The sequence below is a fragment of the Arachis stenosperma genome, chromosome 3 (assembly GCF_014773155.1).
Source record: "Arachis stenosperma cultivar V10309 chromosome 3, arast.V10309.gnm1.PFL2, whole genome shotgun sequence".
Taxonomy (NCBI): Eukaryota; Viridiplantae; Streptophyta; class Magnoliopsida; order Fabales; family Fabaceae; genus Arachis; species Arachis stenosperma.
The window spans coordinates 115,006,503-115,028,426 of record NC_080379.1 but is presented as its reverse complement, the minus strand read 5'-3'; the positions used below and the strand labels follow the sequence as shown (position 1 = coordinate 115,028,426).

General features: G+C 37.7%; 3 non-coding genes across 3 annotated transcripts; 1 reads left to right on the top strand and 2 right to left on the bottom strand.

The window, feature by feature from the left end:
- Positions 1-1,827: 1,827 nt before the first annotated feature.
- On the top strand, positions 1,828-1,935 carry LOC130971622 (small nucleolar RNA R71). Its single transcript, XR_009082834.1, has one exon. It is a non-coding gene; the product is annotated as a small nucleolar RNA R71 (small nucleolar RNA).
- Positions 1,936-15,345: 13,410 nt separating this feature from the next.
- LOC130970975 (small nucleolar RNA R71) lies at positions 15,346-15,449 on the bottom strand. The gene has a single exon (XR_009082216.1). It is a non-coding gene; the product is annotated as a small nucleolar RNA R71 (small nucleolar RNA).
- Positions 15,450-21,498: 6,049 nt separating this feature from the next.
- Positions 21,499-21,602, bottom strand: LOC130972464 (small nucleolar RNA R71). The gene has a single exon (XR_009083630.1). It is a non-coding gene; the product is annotated as a small nucleolar RNA R71 (small nucleolar RNA).
- Positions 21,603-21,924: the final 322 nt, after the last annotated feature.

The following is a 21,924-nucleotide window of genomic DNA, read 5'->3' as shown; positions in this document are numbered from 1 at the left end:
TTTTGTGACTTCTTATGATCATCAACCTACAAAAAACATAAAATAACAAAAGAAACTATATAAAATATAATCATTGGGTTGCCTCCCAACAAGCGCTTCTTTAATGTCAGTAGCTTGACAGAGGGCTCTCATGGAGCCTCACAGATACTCAGAGCAATGTTGGAACCTCCCAACACCAAACTTAGAGTTTGAGTGTGGGGGTTCAACACCAAACTTAGAGTTTGGTTGTGGCCTCCCAACACCAAACTTAGAGTTTGACTGTGGGGGCTCTGTTTGTCTCTGATTTGAGAGAAGCTCTTCATGCTTCTTCTCCATGGTGACAGAGGGATATCCTTGAGCCTTAAACACCAAGGATTCTTCATTCATTTGAATGATCAGTTCACCTCCATCAACATCAATCACAGCCTTTGCTGTGGCTAGGAAGGGTCTGCCAAGGATGATGGATTCATCCATGCACTTCCCAGTCTCTAGGACTATGAAATCAGTAGGGATGTAATGGTCTTCAACTTTCACCAAAACATTCTCTACAAGTCCATGAGCTTGTTTTCTTGAGTTGTCTGCCATCTCTAGTGAGATTCTTGCAGCTTGTACCTCAAAGATCCCTAGCTTCTCTATTACAGAGAGAGGCATGAGGTTTACACTTGACCCTAAGTCACACAGAGCCTTCTTGAAGGTCATGGTGCCTATGGTACAAGGTATTGAAAACTTCCCAGGATCTTGTTTCTTTTGAGGTAATCTCTGCCTAGACAAGTCATCCAGTTCTTTGGTGAGCAAAGGAGGTTCATTCTCCCAAATCTCATTTCCAAACAACTTGTCATTTAGCTTCATGATTGCTCCAAGGTATTTAGCAACTTGCTCTTCAGTGACATACTCATCCTCTTCAGAGGAAGAATACTCATCAGAGCTCATGAAAGACAGAAGTAAGTCCAATGGAATCTCTATGGTCTCATTTTGAGTCTCAGATTCCCATGGTTCCTCATTGGGGAACTCATTGGAGGTTGGTGCACGCCCATTGAGGCCTTCCTCAGTGGCGTTCACTTCCTCCCCTTCCTCTCCAAATTCGGCCATATTGATGGCCTTGCACTCTCCTTTTGGATTTTCTTTTGTATTACTTGGGAGAGTACTAGGAGGGAGTTCAGTAACTTTCTTGCTCAGCTGTCCCACTTGTCCTTCCAAATTCCTAATGGAGGACCTTGTTTCAGTCATGAAACTTTGAGTGGTTTTGATTAGATCAGAGACCATGGTTGCTAAGTCAGAGGGGTTCTGCTTAGAATTCTCTGTCTGTTGCTGAGAAGAGGATGGAAAGGGCTTGCCATTGCTAAACCTGTTTCTTCCACCATTATTGTTGTTGAAACCTTGTTGAGGTCTCTCTTGATTCTTCCATGAGAAATTTGGGTGATTTCTCCATGAAGAATTATAGGTGTTTCCATAGGGTTCTCCTAGGTAGTTCACCTCTTCCATTGAAGGGTTCTCAGGATCATAGGCTTCTTCCTCAGATGAAGCATCCTTAGTACTGCTTGGTGCATTTTGCATTCCAGACAGACTTTGAGAAATCAAATTGACTTGTTGAGTCAATATTTTATTCTGAGCCAATATGGCGTTCAGAGTGTCAATCTCAAGAACTCCTTTCTTCTGACTAGTCCCATTGTTCACAGGATTCCTTTCAGAAGTGTACATGAATTGGTTATTTGCAACCATTTCAATGAGCTCCTGAGCCTCTGTAGGCGTCTTCTTCAGATGAAGAGATCCTCCAGCAGAGCTATCCAAAGACATCTTGGATAGTTCAGAGAGACCATCATAGAAAATACCTATGATGCTCCATTCAGAAAGCATGTCTGAGGGACATTTTCTGATTAATTGTTTGTATCTTTCCCAGGCTTCATAGAGGGATTCTCCATCCTTCTGTCTGAAGGTTTGGACTTCCACTCTAAGCTTACTCCATTTTTGAGGTGGAAAGAACTTTGCCAAGAAGGCATTGACTAGCTTTTCCCAAGAGTCCAGGCTATCTTTAGGTTGTGAGTCCAACCATATTCTAGCTCTGTCTCTTACAGCAAAAGGGAATAGCATCAGTCTGTAGACCTCAGGGTCAACCCCATTAGTCTTGACTGTGTCACAGATTTGCAAGAACTCAGCTAAAAACTGATGAGGATCTTCCATTGGAAGTCCATGGAACTTGCAATTCTGTTGCATTAGAGAAACTAATTGAGGCTTAAGCTCAAAGTTGTTTGCTCCAATGGCAGGGATAGAGATGCTTCTCCCATAGAAGTTGGGAGTAGGTGCAGTAAAGTCACCCAGCACCTTCCTTGCATTGTTTGCATTGTTGTTGTTTTCGGCTGCCATGTCTTCTTCTTCTTTGAAGAATTCGGTTAGGTCCTCTATAGAGAATTGTGCTTTAGCTTCTCTTAGCTTTCGCTTCAAGGTCCTTTCAGGTTCAGGGTCAGCTTCAACAAGAATGCCTTTGTCTTTGTTCCTGCTCATATGAAAGAGAAGAGAACAAGAAAATGTGGAATCCTCTATGTTACAGTATAGAGATTCCTTGAGGTGTCAGAGGAAAAGAAAAGTGGAAGACAGAAGTAGAAAATTCGAACTTATCAAAGAAGATGGAGTTCGAATTTTGCATTAAGGAATAGAGTTAGTTCATAAATAGAAGGATGTGACAAGAAGGGAAGTATTTTTCGAAAATTAAGTAAAAGATTTTGAAAACATTTTGAAAAATTGATTGATAATTTTCGAAAACTCAAAGTGGAAAAGAAATCAAGTGATTTTTGAAAAAGATTTTGAAATTTAGAAATTAAAAAGATTTGATTGAAAACTTATTTTGAAAAAGATGTGAAAAAAGATATGATTGAAAAGTTATGGTTTTAAAAAGATGTGATTGAGAAGATATGATTTGAAAACAATTTTAAAAGATATGATTTGAAAACAATTTGAAAAGATATGATTTTAAAAATTAATGACTTGCCTAACAAGAAAAGATATGATTTAAACATTAAAACCTCTCTCAACAGAAAAGGCAACATACTTGAAATGTTCAATCAAATCATTAATTATTAGCAAGTATCTTTTAAAAAGGAAAGAAATTGATTTTGAAAACATTTGATTGAAAAGATATGATTTGAAAAAGATTTGATTTTGAAAAACTTTGAAAACTTGAAAAAAATTGATTTTGAAAACAAAATCTTCCCCCTAGTGCCATCCTGGCGTTAAACGCCCAGAATGGTATCCATTCTGGCGTTTAACGCCCAAAACTCTACCCTTTTGGGCATTAAACGCCCAGCCAGGTACCCTGGCTGGCGTTTAAACGCCAGTCTGTCTTCTTCACTGGGCATTTTTGAATGCCCACCTTTTTCTGTATAATTCCTCTGCAGTATGTTCTGAATCTTTAATTCTCTGTATTATTGACTTGAAAAGACACAAATTAAAAATATTTTTGGATTTTTAATAATAAGGAATAATCAAATGCAACTAAAATCAAATAACAATGCATGCAAGACACCAAACTTAGCAGTTTGTATACTACTGACACTATATGAGACACATAAATACTCAAGTCAAAAGAATTCAAAGATCAGAGTAAGAAATCATCAAGAATTACTTGAAGATCCTTAAGACACATGAATGAATGTATGCAATTGACACCAAACTTAAGATGAGACACTAGACTCAAGAAACATAAAATATTTTTGGTTTTTATGATTTTGTATTTTTTTTGGTTTTTTCGAAAATTAAGTGAAAAGGAAAATAAAGGTATCAAAATTCTAAATGAGAATTCCAGGAATCATGCAATGTTAGTCTAAAGCTTTAGTCTAAAGGAATTAGACATGGCCGGCTAAGCTTCAGCAGGACATTGCATTCAAGAGCTAAATTGATGATGATCAATCAGCTTTGGTGATGATAAGAACATCACCTTGAAACACTAGAATTCATTCTTAAGAACTCTGAAGAAAAATAATACCTAATCTAAGCAACAAGATGAACCGTCAGTTGTCCATACACAAACAATCCCCGGCAACGGCGCCAAAAACTTGGTGCGCGAAATTGTGATCACTACAACTTCGCACAACTAACCAGCAAGTGCACTGGGTCGTCCAAGTAATACCTTACGTGAGTAAGGGTCGATCCCACGGAGATTGTTGGTATGAAGCAAGCTATGGTCACCTTGTAAATCTCAGTCAGGCAGACTCAAATGGGTATAGATGATGAATAAAGCTTAAAGATAAAGATAGAGATACTTATGTATATCATTGGTGAGAGCTTCAGATAAGCGTATGAAGATGCCTTCCCTTCCGTCTCTCTGCTTTCCTACAGTCTTCATCCAATCCTTCTTACTCCTTTCCATGGCAAGCTCGTGTAGGGTTTCACCGTTGTCAATGGCTACCTCCCATCCTCTCAGTGAAAATACGTCCCTGATGCTCTATCACAGCATAGGCTAATCAGCTGTCGGTTCTCGGTCAGGCCGGAATAAAATCCATCGATCCTTTTGCGTCTGTCACTAACGCCCCGCCTGCTAGGAGTTTGAAGCACGTCACAGTCATTCAATCATTGAATCCTACTCAGAATACCACAGACAAGGTTTAGACCTTCCGGATTCTCTTGAATGCCGCCATCAGTTCTCGCCTATACCACGAAGATTCCAGTTAAAGAATCCAAGAGATATTCACTAGAGCCTCGTATGCTTGTAGAACAAGAGTGGTTGTCAGTCACTTTGTTCATGAGTGAGAATGATGATGAGTGTCACAGATCATCACATTCATCAAGTTGAAGAACAAGTGATATCTTGGACAAAGAACAAGCGGAATTGAATAGAAGAACAATAATAATTGCATTAATACTCGAGGTACAGCAGAGCTCCACACCTTAATCTATGGTGTGTAGAAACTCCACCGTTGAAAATACATAAGAACAAGGTCTAGGCATGGCCGAATGGCCAGCCTCCCAAAGAGGGTTCAATCATAAAAACATGATCAAAAGATGAAAATACAATAGTAAAAGGTCCTATATATAGAAAACTAGTAGCCTAGGGTGTACAGAGATGAGTAAATGACATAGAAATCCACTTCCGGGCCCACTTGGTGTGTGCTTGGGCTGAGCAATGAAACATTTTCGTGTAGAGACTCTTCTTGGAGTTAAAAGCCAGCTTTTATGCCAGTTTGGGCGTTTAACTCCCATTTAGGTGCCAGTTCCGGCGTTTAACGCTGGGATTTCTGAGGGTGACTTTGAACGCCGGTTTGGGCCATCAAATCTTGGGCAAAGTATGGACTATCATATATTGATGGAAAGCCCAGGATGTCTACTTTCCAACGCCGTTGAGAGCGCGCCAATTGGGCTTCTGTAGCTCCAGAAAATCCACTTCGAGTGCAGGGAGGTCAGAATCCAACAGCATCTGCAGTCCTTTTGAGTCTCTGGATCAGATTTTTGCTCAGATCCCTCAATTTCAGCCAGAAAATACCTGAAATCACAGAAAAACACACAAACTCATAGTAAAGTCCAGAAAAGTGAATTTTAACTAAAAACTAATAAAAATATAATAAAAACTAACTAAAAGATACTAAAAACATACTAAAAACAATGCCAAAAAGCATACAAATTATCCGCTCATCAGTGAGATCGACCCTTACTCACGTAAGGTATTACTTGGACGACCCAGTGCACTTGCTGGTTAGTTGTGCGGAGTTGTGACTAAGTGTGATTCACGTTTGAGAGCGCTACCAAGTTTTTGGCGCCATTGTTGATGATCCCAATTACGTGCACCAGTCCCGACTGTGGAGATACTGTTACCAGCCCACCTTTATTCCTGACAGATGGCACCGAGGACGGTGCAAAGCCGTAAATGTGGGGAGGTCGGTCAGTACCTGACTTCCGGAGGTAATTTCTCTTCCTTAACACCAATAAAATAGGATATTTAGTTAGTTTTTCTTTTATAGAATAGGATAGATTGCATAGTAATAGGTTAATTGCATGCATTTTCTACTTGATTGAAAAGATAATAAGTTTCTTCTAAGACCCTATTTTTTGAAAAAAAATTCACTAATTTAAATCAAAACTTTTATGTTAAATTTGCTTGAAGTTGTATCTGAAACATAATTTAAAAAGCCAAGAACACACAAACCGTGAGATTTTGAGCCTAAGTACATGGTTACATTATTTAACCATAATTATTTTATTCTTGTGTGTTTACTTCTCTATGATTGTAATCGATATTTTGCTTTATCCTATATGTCCAATATTTAATATATTTATATGCTTGCATATGATTGAGGCCATTATTTGTTTAGCTCACTTATCCCAAATAGGCCTACCCTTTAAATTACCTTTGTTAGCCACTTTGAGCCTTTAAATCCTATTTATTCTATATTTTGCCATATTACTAGCTTTAAGCGAAAAAACAATTAAAAATCCCAATTGAATCTTTGGTTAGCTTAAGATAGAATTGTGTGTTAATTGAGTATGGGAAGATTGTGGGAACAAAGGTTAATAAGGGAATGTGTCATGATAAAATAATGGAAATTTGGGTACCTACTCATGTGAAACTATAAGAAAAATTAAAAATCTATGTGCATTGATAAGCTATGTTTATTTTCATGTTAAAAAAAATCCAAAAATATTCAATAAATAAATAAGGGGACAAAATTACCCCAATACTAAGTTAAAGTTCAAAGATCAATACATATGTGATAAAATTAAAATAAAAGTTAATACATGAGTATGGAATGTGAAAGTGAAATTTTGGGTAGTTAGGTATGAAATTTGAAGTTATATAGAATATATATATGATAGGTGAAAGCTTAGGTTAATTAAAGATTCAATTTATAAGTTCACTTGGCCATATATACCCTTACCCTTACCTTAGCCCCATTATAACCTAGAAAAGACCTCATGATGTTTGCATTGGTACATTAAATGTTGTTGATTGGTTAGGTGTAGAACAAAATTTAGAAAGCATGATTAGAGAAGAGTAGAATGATTACCCTATACACTTGAGAGACTAGAGTGCACATACATCATCAGTGAGGGTTCAATGCTTAAATTCTATGTTCCTTGCTTTCATGAGCTATCTTCTTGCATTTTTATCTGTTCTTACTGTATAAATTAAATTGGTAGAATTTGATTTATGATTGTCTTAAAGAGCTTACTTACTTTTGACCAAGTGGACAAGAATCATATATATATATATATATATATATATATATATATATATAGGTTGCATTGCATTGCATAAGTCTTATATGTCCCTATTCATTCATATTTATCTCCTTCAACTAAGCATGAGGACATGCTAATGTTTAAGTGTGGGGAGATTGATACACCATTATTTTATAATTTATATTATATTTAATTGTGTGGTTTTATTAAGTCTGTACCCACTTATTCATATGATTTGCATGTATTTATAATTCCTTCCCGAAATTGTTCTATGATTGAAAACTTGCTTCCTAAAGATCTTTTAATTGTATATTTTTATTCTCCTTTATACCATTCGATGCCGTGATCTGTGTGTTAAGTGTTTCAGGCTTCATAGGGCAGGAATGGCTTAGAGAATGGAGAGGAAGCTTGCAAAAATGGAAGGAACACAAGAAATTGAGGAGATGACCAGCAAGAAGCGATGCGGACGCATGGCTCACGCATCCGCACGAATTGGAGAAAATCACAGCGGCGCGAAAGCGTGCCTGATGCGAGCGCATGGATTGGAACCTGCACGAGTGACGCGAATACGTGGACGACGCGGTCGCGTGACGTGCGCGATCTGCAGAATTTGCAGAAATCACTGGTGTGGATTTTGGGCTGCGTTTTAACCCAGTTCTCGGCCCAGAAACGCAGATTAGAGCCAGGGAACATGCAGAGACTAAGGACGATTCTCATTTCGCATAATTTTAGTTTTTTTAGTTTTTAGATCTGATTTTACTCCTCATCTAGGTTTTCTCTCTACACATTCATAGTTCTTAGAATTTTGTTTTATTGCTTTTTGGATTGGGATATTGAGAAGAGTTATTACCTCCGCCAAGACTTCATCATTCTAGTTTGTTTTCTTACTTTTCGCTTACTCTTTCATATCCTTAATTTGTCCAGAGTTATAATTGGATTATTTTTATAATTTATTAATACAAGAACCATTTTTAATTTTAATTGATCTTTTTTATTGTTGTTTATCATGTCTTTCCTTATTTTCCTTTTTAATTTTGTAAAGTTTACATTCATGATAATGGAGTAGTTCTCTAACTTGATTGGGAGTTGATTAAAAGGAGAACCTTGAGTTGGAATACTCAAGAGCTAAATTGTAATTGGATTTATTGTTGGCTGGCTCTCTAGTCACTAACATTAAAATCCTTCCCAAGGGAGAGGATCAGAACTTGTGAATAGAAGTAGACTTCCAACTTACTTGACTTTCCTTTACTCAGTAAAGGATAACTAAGTAGAACAACTTTCAATTATCAATTAATCTTGAGAGAAATCCAACAAGGATAGAACTTCTGATTAATCTACTCCCGGTCAAGATTTTTATTTGAATTACATAAATTCTCTGATTTAATTTCCTGTTTATCGAACTCAAAAACATTTTGGAAAACCTCTGATTAATAAAATAGCACATCTTTCTGCAACTCGTTGGGAGACGACCTGGGACGCCTACTCCCAGTATTTTTATTCTAATTTTGTGACAACCCTTCTAAATTGATGAGCAAATTTTTGTTGGTTAAGAACTGTACTTGCAATGTATCTCTTACATTAATTTCTTAATCTGCCAATTTTTGCCACGTCAATATGCCCTTAATATAGCCTCTCAAACCAGCCTTTAGCACTTCAGAAATGGGCCTAGAAACCCCCAAAATGTGAGTCCACGTGACTTTTTAATGGAGGCATGCGCTGGTACCTATGCGTACGCACACTTTGCTGAATTTCCACTTGTGCGTACTCACAGAAAGTTATACGCACGTATGCTTGCTAATTTCAAGAAGGTGATTGATGGAAAGATAGTTGACATAGTATAATCTTGTAAAAAATCCCTTAGTAATTTTTGTTTTGGCATTCAGTTTTTGCCTTTATGGACAAATGGACAAATTTCTTCCCATTTTTTTTGGGAATCATTATAACTTTTGTCAAACAAACCTTATTTAAGTATTTACACTTAATCGCTTTAGATTTGTTTGCATGTTTCATCATTTTCCCACTTTGATGTGTTCTGCTATTAAAATAATGCTCATATGCTTATCTTCCTATTAGGTCGGTATTTAAGCTTTTTATACTAATTTAAATTCAACAATTTATAACGCATGCAAATAATTGGAGAAATTTATCAAATAAATTATTTTATGGATGTACTTTCATTCATAACTTCTAAATAAAGCCTCATTAAAAATCTAAAATAATAGGAAAAGAGTTCCTTTTATTACAACATTAGGAACGCTCAAGAATAGTACCTTTTTAAATGGATGGCATTCCAAGTCCAAAGAATCTCAGACCCATCCAAATTTTCCAACACATAGGCTCCCTTACCCAGATTTGCTCGATTTCTGAATGGCTCTTTCCAAGCAGGACTGAGTTTCCCTTGACTTCCTAGAGTGTCGGCATCAGCTTGTTTTAACACCAAGTCACCTGCCTGGAAGCTCCTAACTCTAACATTTGCATTGTACCTTTTTGCTACTCTCTATTTCAATGCTTGTTCTATCAAATTAGTAGTTGTCTTTACCTCACCGACAAGTTCCATGTTAGAGTGATTTTTCGTGCTTCCAAGGAGTAACATTGGACTAGGCTCTCCGACTTCTATCATAATCATACCTTCATCTCCATAAGTGAGCTTAAATGGTGTCTCTAGTAGAAGACTGAGGTGTGGTCTGATAAGACCAAAGTACTGATCACACCTCACCGGCCCATAAATTCGAAAAGTCTTCTAGCCTTTTCCTCAATTCGTTAAGGATCACCTTATTGGCAGGTTCTACCTGGACATTGATTTGAGGGTATTCTACAGACACGAATACTTGACGAATTCCCAATTTGTTAAAAAACTCACAGAACTTGGCATCTACGAACTTAGTTCCATTATCTGTGACAATCACTTATGGAATCCCAAATTTTGTCAGTACTCTCGCCATATGAACTCTCGACATTGAGTTGCCGTTATTTTTTATAGTGGCATGGCTTCAACCCATTTGGTAAAATAATCTATTGCCACTATTAAGAACTTAACCTAACCAGGTTCTTGGAAAAATGGTCCCAAGATATCAACTTCCCATTTTGCAAAAGGCCTGGTTGGAATGACAGAAACGAGCTCCTGAGGTGTAGCTTGATGCAAATTCCCGTGAAACTGACATTACTAGCATTTCTTCACGTAATCAATTACATCTTTCATTATTGTTGGCTAGTAATATCCAGTCCTGACAACCTTCTGGGCAAATGATTTTCTCTTATGTAATATCCACAACACCCTTCATGAATCTCTTACAGTACATACATTGTTTGCTAGGGTGTTAAACATTTCAATAGGGGCTGTGAGATGTCTCTTTTATACAACTGACCATTAATCATGGTGTAGTTTGTTGCTTTCATTCTAAAATTCTTAGCTTCTTTGGAATCACTAGGTAAAATTCGGTGCTTTAAATACATGCAAATTGGATCTAGCCAAGTTTTAGTATTACTAGAGTGTGAGATTGTGACCTGGAGATGCCAACCGAAGGTTTGAAGAGCACCTCTTGTATTAGGCTCTGATTTCCACCTCCAGGTTTATTACTTGCTAGTTTTGATAATACATAAGCTCATATGTTTTATTCTCTTGGCACATGCTTGATACAAAGGAATTAAAATGTGAAATTTCATGTTGTACCTTCTTCAGGTATAGCTATAACAGAGAATCTCGAACTAGATATTCACCATTGACTTGGGAAGTTACAATTTGAGAATCACTAAATATTGTGAGATCCGTTACGCCGACTTCCCTAGCTAATGCCAATCCTACAATTAAATCTTCATACTCAACTTGGTTGTTTGAAATAGGAAAATTGAATTTAATAGAGGCCTCAATAACCATGTCATCTCCATTGGTGAGGATCAAACCAGCACCTCCATTTTTTGTATTGGACGCTCCGTCAACATAGAGTTCCCATCTCGGAAAATCGGTAGACGAATACGTCATCTCAGCTAGAAAGTCAACAATTGCTTGTACTTTTATAGCAAAACGTAGCTCGTATTGAATATCAAATTGTGATAATTCAATCGACCAACTTATCATGTGACCCGCCTAATTTGGCTTTTGCAAAATGTTTTGTATCGGTTGATCGGTTCGAACGATTATTAGGTGACTTTGGAAATATTGTCTCAACCTCATGCCGATGTTAATAATGCAAAAGCCAGCTTTTCTAACTTTGTGTATCTTAATTCTGATCCTTGAAGGACTTTACTGATAAAATACATAAGTCGCTGATGTTTACTTTCATCCTCTAATATTAGAGCTAAGCCATTGACTCATTAGTTATTGACAAATATAGGTATAACAGCTTTCCGATTTTTGGTCTCTCTAGGACCAGAAGAGATGATAGTAAGTTTTTAAAATGGTTGAAAGCATTTTCACATTCCTCTGTCCACGTTGATGAGCGGATAATTTATACGCTTTTGGCATTATTTTTAGGTAGTTTTTAGTATGTTTTAGTTACTTTTTAGTATAGTTTTATTAGTTTTTATGCAAAAATCATATTTCTAGACTTTACTATAATTTTGTGTATTTTTTAGTGATTTCAAGTATTTTCTAGCTGAAATTGAAAGACCTGAGCAAAAATCTGACTCAGAGGCTGAGAAAGAACTACAGATGTTGTTGGATTCTGACCCTCCTGCACTCGAAGTATATTTTCAGGAGCTACAGAAGCCCAATTAGCGCGCCCTCAATTGAATTGGAAAGTAGACATCTTGGGCTTTCCAGAAATGTATAATAGTCCATACTTTGCCCGAGATATGATGGCCAAAACAGGCGTCCAAACGCCCACCAGAGACCCTTTTCTGGCGTAAAACGCCGGAACTGGCACCAAAGCTAGAGTTAAACTCCAAGGATGGCCTATACACGTGAAAGCTTCAAGGCTCAGCCCAAACACACACGAAGTGGGCTCCGGAAGTGAATTTCTACACTGTCTACTCATTTTCTATAAACCTAGTTTACTAGTTTAGTATAAATAGCACTTTTTACTATTGTATTCGAGGCCTTTGACCTTTTGGGAGTTCTTCGAACCCTTTTTTGGAGGCTGGCCATTCGGCCATGCCTAGACCATTGTGTTCTTATGTATTTTCAATGGTGGAGTTTCTACACTTCATAGATTAAGGTGAGGAGCTCTGCTGTTCCTCATGAATTAATGCAAGTACTATGGTTTTTCATTCAATTTACGCCTACTTCTTCTCTAAGATATACTTTTGTACTTAATTCAGTTAAGTCAAACTGAAGCGGTGACCCGTGACAATCACCCTCTATCTTCAGTACTCGCTTAGCCAAGATATGCGTGCCTGACAACAACAAAGCGATCTACATGATGTTCAATGTAGTCATTGGATGCCAGCTGGAGTATATTCTCTTGGGTCTCTGATCCATGTGTTTGACTAGCATCTCCGGACAACAGAGCATTCAAATCAGTGAAATCAGAACCTTCGTGGTATAGGCTACAAATAATTGCCAGCATTCCTGAGATCTGGAAAGTCTAAACCTTGTCTGTGGTATTCCGAGTAGGATCTAGGAGGGGATGACTGTGACGAGCTTCAAACTTGTGACTGTTGGGCGCAGTGATAGTGTGCAAAAGGATCAATGGATCTTATTCTGACACAAGCGAGAACCGACAGATGATTAGCCTTGCGGTGAGAACCGTAACCGGACCATTTTCACTGAGAGGACGGATGCTAGCCATTGACTCCACCAACTGACAGCTTGCCATGGAAGGGAGTACGCATGATTGGATGAGGACAGTAGGAAAGCAGAGGTTTAGAGGCAACAAAGCATCTCCAAATGCTTATCTGAAATTCTCACCAAGGAACTACATAAGTGACTTTATTTTATTTTATATTTTATTGTTTTTTTACTATCAAACCTCATAACCATTTGAATCCGCCTGGCTGAGATTTACAAGATGACCATAGCTTGCTTCAAGCCGACAATCTCTGTGGGATCGACCCTTACTCACGTAAGGTATTACTTGGACGACCCAGTGCACTTGCTGGTCAGCTATGCGGAGTTGTGAAAATTGTGAATCACAATTTTGCATACCAAGTTTTTGGCGCCGTTGCCGGGGATTGTTCGAGTTTAGACAACTGACGGTTCATCTTGTTGCTTAGATTAGGTAATTTTCTTCTTGTTTCAACCTTTATTTTATTTTCAAAAAGTTTTCAAAAATCTTTTAAAAAATTTTTCTTCTTTTTCGATTTTCCAAAAATTTTTCGAAAATTTTTTTTTTATAAAATCATAAAAAACCAAAAAAATATTTTTGTGTTTCTTGTTTGAGTCTAGTGTCAAATTCTAAGTTTGGTGTCAATTGCATGTTTTCAAATTTTCTCAAGTTTTCGAAAAAAAAATTTCATGCATTGTGTTCTTTGTTGATCTTCAAGTTGTTCTTGATGATTTTCCTTGTTCTGATCTTTAACTTCTCCTGTTTTGTGTCTTTTCTTGTTTTTCATATGCATTTTCAAATCCATAGTGTCTAAACATTAAAAATTTCTAAGTTTGGCGTCTTGCATATCTTTCTTTTCTTAAAAATTTTCAAAAATATGTCCTTGATGTTCATCATGATCTTCAAAGTGTTCTTGGTGTTCATCTTGATATTCAAAGTGTCCTTGCATGCATTACTTATTTTGATCTTGCATTTTTATGTTTTATTTCATTTTGTTGTTTTTCTCTCTCTTCATTAAAAATTCAAAAAATCAAAAATATCTCTTTTCAAGTAAATAATACAAAGAAATGAAGATTCAGAACATACAGCAGATGAATCATAGAGAAAAAGCTGGACGTTTAGAAAAATGCCCAGTAAAGAAGGAATGGATAGCATTCTGGGCGTTAAACGCCGGGGATTAAAACCCAAAGAGGTAGCATTCTGGGCGTTAAACGCCGGAATGGATAGCATCCTGGGCGTTTAATGCCAGGATGACACAAGGGAGGTAATTTCGTTTCAAATTCAAATTTTTTTCAATTTTTCATGTTTTAAATCATAATTTTAAAATCTTATCTTTTCACATTTTCAAAAATCCTTGCTAACAATTAATGTTTTGATTCAAAAATTTCAAGTTTGTTACTTTCTTGTTAAGAAAGGTTTAATCTTTGAATTCTAGAATCATATCTTTTAGTTTCTTGTTAGTCAAGTCATCAATTTTAAAAATCAAATATTTTTCAATCATATCTTTTTAAAAGCAAATCTTTATCAATCAAATCTTTTTCAATCATATCTTTTCAATCATATCTTTTTAAAATCAAGTCTTTTTCAATCATATCTTTTTAAATTTTGATTTCAAAATCTTTTTTCTAACTTCTTATCTTTTCAAAATTATTTTCAAATCTTTTTCAACTAATTACTATTTCTTATCTTTTTCAAAACCACGCAACCACTTTTCCACTTACAATTTTTGAAAATCACTAACCACTTTTGAAAACTCTCTCTCTCTCTCTCTCATCTCTTTCTATTTATCTGCTAACACTTCTCTTTTACTTATAATTCGAACCCTCTCTCTTCCTCTGTGTTCGAATTCTTCTCATTCTCTCTCTACCTCATTCTTCTTTTCTTCTGACATCTCAAGGAATCTCTATACTGTGACGTAGAGGATTCCACAACCCCCTTTTGTTCTCTTCTTTTTCATATGAGCAAAAACAGGGATAAAAACATTCTTGTTGAAGCTTATCCTGAACTTGAAAGGACTCTGAAGAAGAAGCTAAGAGAAGCTAAAGCACAACACTCCGGAGAGGACCTTTCAGAGAATTTCGAAAAAGAAGTAGACATGGCAGTCGAACCCAACAACAATGCTAGAGATGCAAGGAAGATGCTTGGTGACTATGCTGCACCAACTTCCAACTTCTATGGAAGAAGCATCTCAATTCCTGCCATTGGAGCAAACAACTTTGAGATTAAGCCTCAATTAATTTCTCTAATACAGCAGAACTACAAGTTTCATGGACTTCCATCAGAAGATCCTCATCAGCTCTTAGCTGAATTCTTGCATATCTTTGATACTGTTAAGACCAATGGGGTTGATCCTGAGGTCTACAGACTTATGTTTTTCCCCTTTGCTGTGAGAGACAGAGCTAGGACATGGTTGGACTCACAACCTAAAGAAAGCCTGAACTCTTGGGAAAAGTTGGTCAATGCCTTCTTGACCAAATTCTTTCCACCTCAAAAGATGAGTAAGCTCAGAGTGGACGTCCAATCCTTCAGACAGAAGGAAGGTGAATCCCTCTATGAAGCTTGGAAAAGATACAAGCAATTAACCAAAAGATGTCCTTCTGACATGTTTCCAGAATGGAGCATCATATGTAAATTCTATGATGGTCTACCTGAAATATCAAAGATGTCATTGGATCATTCTGCTGGTGGATCCCTTCATCTGAAAACACCTGTAAAAGCCTAGGAACTCATTGAGATGGTTGCAAATAACCAGTTCATCTACACTTCTGAAAGGAATCCTGTGAATAATAGGGTGACTCAGAAGAAAGGAGTTCTTGAGATTGATACTCTGAAATATCATATTGGCTCAGAATAAAATATTGACTCAGCAAGTCAATATGATTTCTCAGAATATGACTGGATTGCAAGCTACATCTGGTAGTGCTAAAGAAGCCTCCTCTGAAGGAGAAGCTTATGACCCTGAGAATCCTGCAATGGAAGAGGTGAACTACATGGGAGAATCCTATGGAAACACCTATAATCCTTCATGGAAGAATCATCCAAATTTCTCATGGAAGGATCAATAGAAGCCTCAACAAGGCTTCAATAACAATAATGGTGGGAGAAATAAGATTAGCAATAGAAAACCTTTTCCATCATCTTATTAGCAACAGGCAGAGAATTCTGAGCCGAGCCTTTCTGGCTTAGCAACCATTGTCTCTGATCTATCTAAGACCACTCTCAGTTTCATGACTGAGGCACGGTCCTCCATAAGAAATTTGGAGGCACAAGTGGGTCAACTGAGTAAAAGAGTTTCTGAAACTCCTCCTAGTACCCTCCTAAGCAATACAAAAGAGAATCCCAAAAGAGAGTGCAAGGCCATAACCATATCCAAAGTGGCTGAACCTGGAGAGAGTGAAAAGGCAGTGATTCCCAGTAAGGAAGACCTCAAGGGACGTCCACTGACTAATAAGAAGTTCCCTATTAAGGAACCAAAGGAATCTGAGGCTCATACAGAGACCATAGAGATTCTATTAAACTTACTATTGTCATTCGTGAGCACTGATAAGTATTTTTCCTTTGAAGAGGACGAAGACACTATTGAAGAGAAAGTTGCTCAGTATCTAGGAGCAATCATGAAGCTGAATACCAAGTTATTTGGTAATGAGACTTGAGAGGATGAACCTCTATTGCTCATCAATGAACTGAATACATGGATTCAGCAGACATTGCCTCAAAAGAAACCGGATCCCGGAAAGTTCTTAATACCTTGCACTATAGGCACATGAACTTTGAAAAGGCTCTGTGTGACCTGGGGTCAGGTATCAACCTAATGCCACTCTCTGTAATGGAGAAACTAGGGATCTTTGAGGTACAAGCTGCAAGAATCTCACTAGAGATGGCAGACAAATCAATGAAACAGGCTTATGGACTTGTAGAGGATGTCTTAGTGAAGGTTGAAGGCCTTTACATCCCTGCTGACTTCATAATCATAGACACTGGGAAGGATGAGAATGAATCTATCATCCTTGGAAGACTCTTCCTAGCCACAGCAAGGGCTGTGATTGATGTGGCCAGAGGAGAGTTAGTCCTTCAATTGAATAAGGACTACCTTGTGTTCAAGACTCAAGGATCTTCTTCTGTAAACATGGAGAAGAAGCATGAAAAGCTTCTCTCAATACAGAGTTAGACAGAGCCCCCACACTCAACTTCTAAGTTTGGTATTGGGAGGCCACAACCATGCTCTGAGCATCTGTGAAGCTTTGTAAGAGCTTCTTGTCAAGCTATTGACATTAAAGAAGCGCTTATTGGGAGGTAACCCAATTTTATTTATCTATATTAATCACTTTCTCATTTTTATTTTCTAGTGTTAGTCTATGTTTTCTATAGGTTGATGATCATGTGAAGTCATAAAAACAACTACAAAATTGAAGCTGAATGAAAAACAGCATCAAAAATAGCACACCCTGAAAAACAGGCTTACTGAAGTTTAAATGCCAGTAAGGATAGCAGAATGGGCGTTTAACGCCCAGTCTGGCAGCATTGTGGGCGTTAAAAGCCAGAATTGGCAGCCAGACTGGCGTTTAACGCCAGAAAGGGCTGTCTAGTGTCTGGCTGGCATTAAATGCCAGAAAGGGGCACCAGCCTGGCGTTTAACGCCAGGAAAGGTAGCAGAACTGGCGTTTAACGCCAGATTTGGCACACAGTGGGCGTTTAAACGCCAAGAAGGTGTAGGGATAAGAATTCCTTGACACCTCAGGATCTGTGGACTCCACAGGTGATGAGCGGATAATTTGTACGCTTTTTGGCATTGTTTTTAGTATGTTTTTAGTAGTTTTAGTTGAGTTCTTAGTATATTTTTATTAGTTTTTAGTTAAAATTCACTTTTCTGGACTTTACTATGAGTTTGTGTGTTTTTCTGTGATTTCAGGTATTTTCTGGCTGAAATTGAGGGACCTGAGCAAAAATCTGATTCAGAGACTGAAAAGGACTGCAGATGCTGTTGGATTCTGACCTCCCTGCGCTCGAAGTGGATTTTCTGGAGCTACAGAAGCCCAATTGGCGCGCTCTCAACGGCGTTGGAAAGTAGACATCCTGGGCTTTCCAGCAATATATGATAGTCCATACTTTGCCCAAGATTTGATGGCCCAAACCGGCGTTCAAAGTCACCTACAGAAATTCCAGCGTTAAACGCCGGAACTGGCACCTAATTGGGAGTTAAACGCCCAAACTGGCATAAAAGCTGGCGTTTAACTCCAAGAGAAGTCTCTACACGAAAATGCTTCATTGCTCAGCCCAAGCACACACCAAGTGGGCCCGGAAGTGGATTTTTATGTCATTTACTCATCTTTGTACACCTTAGGCTACTAGTTTTCTATAAGTAGGACCTTTTACTATTGTAATATAGAGAGTCTTTTGATCATGTTTTGATGATCGAACTCACTTTGGGAGGCTGGTCATTCGGCCATGCCTAGACCTTGTTCTTATGTATTTTCAACGGTGGAGTTTCTACACACCATAGATTAAGGTGTGGAGCTCTGCTGTACCTCGAGTATTAATGCAATTACTATTGTTCTTCTATTCAATTCCGCTTGTTCTTTGTCCAAGATATCACTTGTTCTTCAACTTGATGAAGGTGATGATTGACACTCATCATCATTCTCACCTATGAACAAGGTGACTGACAACCATTCTTGTTCTACAAGCATCTGAGGCTTAGTGAATATCTCTTGGATTTCTGATAACATGATGCATGGTTGATCGCCTGACAACCGAGTGCTCGCCTGACAAACGAGCCAGCCATTCCGTGAGATCAGAGTCTTCGTGGTATAGGCAAGAACTGATGGCGGCATTCAAGAGAATCCGGAAGGTCTAACCTTGTCTGTGGTATTCTGAGTAGGATTCAATGATTGAATGACTGTGACGTGCTTCAAACTCCTGAGGGCGGGGCGTTAGTGACAGACGCAAAAGAATCACTGGATTCTATTCCGGCCTGATTGAGAACCGACAGATGGATAGCCGATGCTGTGACAGGGCATCAGGAACGTATTTCCAATGAGAGGATGGGAGGTAGCCACTGACAACGGTGAAACCCTTGCATAAGCTTGCCATGGAAAGGAGTAAGAAGGATTGGATGAAGACAGTAAGAAAGCAGAGAGACGGAAGGGAAGGCATCTTCATACGCTTATCTGAAGCTCTCACCAATGATATGCATAAGTATCTCTATCTTTATCTTTATGCTTTATTCACCATCTATACCCATTTGAGTCTGCCTGACTGAGATTTACAAGATGACCATAGCTTGCTTCATACCACCAATCTCCGTGGGATCGACCCTTACTCGCGTAAGGTTTATTACTTGGACGACCCAGCGCACTTGCTGGTTAGTTGTGCGAAGTTGTGTTTATGCCATGGTAGTGAGCACCAAGTCTTTGGAGCCATTACTAGGGATTGTTTATGTTTTGAAAAGTATTGATCACAATTTCGTGCACCAAGTTTTTGGCGCCGTTGCCGGGGATTGTTCTTGTGTATGGACAACTGACGGTTCATCTTGTTGCTTAGATTAGGCATTTATTTTTCTCGAAATTCTTGAAGAAGAATTCTAGAGTTTCATGATGATTTGCTGAAATCTGGCTGGCTGAGAAGCCATGTCTAATCTCATTGGACCGAGGTTTCAACTTATCATCACAGAAGCTTGTTGATTTTTTATCAATCTTGCTTTTGGAGCAGTGATCTGCTAAGGCTTGGCTGGCCTTTGGCCATGTTTAGTGTTTTGGACCGAAGCTTTCTTTGAAAGCTTGGCTGGCTGTGAAGCCATGTCTAATTCCTGGACCGGAGTCTTAGACTAGCATTGCACTGATTCCTGGAATTCTCATTAAGAATTTTGATGTTTTCACTTAATTTTCGAAAAACACAAAAAAAAAATAGAAAATCATAAAAACCAAAAATATTTCTTACTTGAGTCTAGTGTCTCATTTTAAGTTTGGTGTCAATTGCATGCATTCATTCATGTGTCTTAAGGATCTTCAAGTAATTCTTGATGATTTCTTACTCTGATCTTTGAATTTTCTTGACTTGAGTGTTTATGTGTCTCATATAGTGTCAGTAGTATACAAACTGCTAAGTTTGGTGTCTTGCATGCATTGTTATTTGATTCTTGTTGCATTTTGATTATTAAAAATCCAAAAATATTTTTTATTTTGTGTCTTTTCAAGTCAATAATCCAGAGAATTGAAGATTCAGAACATACTGCAGAGGAATTATACAGAAAAAGCTGGGCATTCAAAAATGCCCAGTGAAGAAGGCAGACTGGCGTTTAAACGCCAGCCAGGGTACCTGGTTGGGCGTTTAAACGCCCAAAAAGGGTGCATTTTGGGCGTTAAACGCCAGAATGGATACCATTCTGGGCGTTTAACGCCAGGATGGCAAAGGGGGAAGATTTTGTTTTTCAAATCAATTTTTTTCAAGTTTTCAAAGTTTTTCAAAATCAAATCTTTTTCAAATCATATCTTTTCAATCAAATGTTTTCAAAATTAATTTCTTTCCTTTTTCAAAGATACTTACTAACAATTAATGATTTGATTGAACATTTTTTGCCTTTTCTGTTGAGGAAGGTTTTATGTTTGAATCATATCTTTTCTTGTTAGGCAAGTTATTTATTTTCAAATCAAATCTTTTTTTTTTAAATTGTTTTCAAATCAAATCTTTTTTTTTTAAATTGTTTTCAAATCATATATTTTCAATCACATCTTTTTAAAACCAATCATATCTTCTTAACTACATCTTTGTCAAAATAAGTTCTCAATCAAATCTTTTTGAGTTCTAATTTCAAAATCTTTTTCAAAAATCACTTGATTTCTTTCTTACTTTTAATTTCGAAAATCAATTAGTGGTTTTCAAAAATGTTTTCAAAATATTTTAATTAATTTTCGAAAAATTACTTCCCTCCTTCTCACATCCTTCTATTTATGGAGTACCACTCCTTCTTAATGCACAATTCGAACCTTATCTAAGTAAAGTTCGAATTCTCCTTCTCCTTCTTCTTTCTATTTCTCTTTTCCTCTGACACCTCAAGGAATCTCTATACTGTGACATAGAGGATTCCACATTTTCTTGTTCTCTTCTCTTTCATATGAGCAGGAGCAGAGACAAAGGCATTCTTGTTGAAGCTGACCCTGAACCCGAAAGGACCTTGAAGAGAAAACTAAGAGAAGCCAAAGCACAACTCTCTTTAGAGGACCTGACCGAATTCTTCAAAGAAGAAGAAGACATGGCAGCCGAAAACAACAAAAATGCAAACAATGCAAGGAAGGTGCTGGGTGACTTTACTGCACCTACTCCTGATTTTTATGGGAGAAGCATCTCTATCCCTGCCATTGGAGCAAACAACTTTGAGCTTAAACCTCAATTAGTTTCTCTAATGCAACAGAATTGCAAGTTCCATGGACTTCCAATGGAAGATCCTCATCAGTTCTTAGCTGAATTCTTGCAAATCTGTGACACAGTCAAGACTAATGGGGTTGACCCTGAGGTCTATAGACTGATGCTATTCCCTTTTGCTGTAAGAGACAAAGCTAGGATATGGTTGGACTCTCAACCTAAAGAAAGCCTGGACTCTTGGAAAAAGCTAGTCAATGCCTTCTTGGCAAAGTTCTTTCCACCTCAAAGATGGAGCAAGCTTAGAGTGGAAGTCCAAACTTTCAGACAGAAGGATGGAGAATCCCTCTATGAAGCTTGGGAAAGATACAAACAATTAATCAGAAAATGTCCTTCTGACATACTTTCTGAATGGAGCATCATAGGTATTTTCTATGATGGTCTCTCTGAACTATCCAAGATGTCTTTGGATAGCTCTGCTGGAGGATCTCTTCATCTGAAGAAGACGCCTACAGAGGCTCAAGAGCTCATTGAAATGGTTGCAAATAACCAATTCATGTACACTTCTGAAAGGAATCCTGTGAACAATGGGACAAGTCAGAAGAAAGGAGTTCTTGAGATTGATGCTCTGAATGCCATATTGGCTCAGAACAAGATATTGACTCAACAAGTCAATTTGATTTCTCAAAGTCTGTCTGGAATGCAAAATGCACCAAGCAGTACT